The sequence below is a fragment of the Caloenas nicobarica genome, chromosome 3 (genome assembly GCF_036013445.1).
Source record: "Caloenas nicobarica isolate bCalNic1 chromosome 3, bCalNic1.hap1, whole genome shotgun sequence".
NCBI lineage: Eukaryota > Metazoa > Chordata > Aves > Columbiformes > Columbidae > Caloenas > Caloenas nicobarica.
This window is the reverse complement of record NC_088247.1, coordinates 52,052,133-52,053,760: the sequence shown is the minus strand read 5'-3', so window position 1 is coordinate 52,053,760 and position 1,628 is coordinate 52,052,133.

Sequence of the window (1,628 nt, the reverse complement as noted above, 5' to 3'; positions counted from 1 at the left end):
TACCAAGCTGTGTTACATATGTCTTTAAATGCCTTGTCTGCAAGAAGCAAGTGATCATAAGTAGGTAGAGCATAAGGGGATTATGCTATCCTATACAAAGGATTTTTAAAAATTGAAAATAGAGGTGCAGGACACTATGGGGGGCATTTGCATGCATCCCCCTACCCAGAACAGTAAGTATTCCGGCAATCTAACCATTCCTGTTACTGGACACAGACATTAAATGATCCTGAAACAGGTTTCCAGCCCCAGAGCACAGAACAGGGATCACCTTCCTGAGTCACAGCGAAATCTTGGTACTGTCTCCTCAGAGCCATGGCCTGTAGGTCAGACTGTGTGTCCAGTAATAAGGACATCATCATAGAATGTCCTGAGCTGGAAGGGACCCACAAGGATCATCAAGTCCAACTCCTGTCCCTGCATATGACAGCCCCTAAATCCACACCATATGTCTGAGGGCATTGTCCAGTCTCTTCTTGAACATTGTCAGGCTTGGGGCCGTGACTGCCTCCCTGGGGAGCCTGTTTCAGTGCTCCACCACCCTCTGGGGAAGAACCTTTTCCTCATGTCCAATCTAAATCTCCCCTGGCACATCTCTCTGCCATTCCCTTGGGTTCTGTCATTGGTCACCAGAGAGTTACTTCAATGATTTAGGAACGGAAACTGTACATATGTGAATAAGAAAAGATCAACACGGGACTACTTAATGAATGGAAACTGCTTTAAAAAATATCTTCCCAGAATGAAATGTTCTCCAAACATCATTTAAAAAAACTTTTAATATTGAAAGCGCTCGATCTCACTTATGGTAACAAATTTCTGATTTCCTCTACTCAACAATTCGCTTTCAGAAAATGCCGCTTACCTGTGTCTCTGCTCCTCAAAATAGATAACTGGAGATTTGGCTACAAATGGTTCAAGACTCCTCATTCTTGCCATCACGCTGAGGACAAGGCTTCAGCTGCTGCTGAGCAGTGATCCGTCCCTGGGGAGTGGGGCTTCCTCCATTCATCTGCAGGCATTCTGGCATTGGTGGTGGATGTAAAACCCTCAGTGCATCAGACGCACTGCTGTTGAGACACTGTTACACTAACAGTAGTATTGTACTGGCACAGGCTGATGCTTACTAAACATGTATTCCATGCTGACCTTCCTGAATTATTTTTTTCAAGGGTATGTTTGTACAGATTGTTTTTCTTTCCAATAAAGGTTTACTCTGTCCAGGATGTGATGGGAACAAAACGAAACAAAACAAGATTTGCAGTTTAATTAAACAGAAAAGTGTGTAACGAGAAATGGTCTGTTTGAACCTTCTGAAAGCGGTAAAATGACAGAAACACGGACGTGGGCAGGTCTGGTTTACGGAACTGAGTTCGCCTTGCGCTGAGTTGCGAAGCTGAACCACCTCGGGTGTTTTTTGAACCGACTTTTGACTTCAATGTCGATGTTTCTATGCTCGAGATGTATTAGGTGAGCAGGATGGCTTCTCGGGAGGACCGGCCGCCCCTTGCCGGCGCCTGCCCCGCCTCGCCCCCGGGGGCGGCTGGAGGGGGCCTGCGGGGTGGGAACGGGCGGGGCCGGACAGGAACCGGGACCCGGGCCGCTCACGTCGAGGTAGAGGGTCCCGC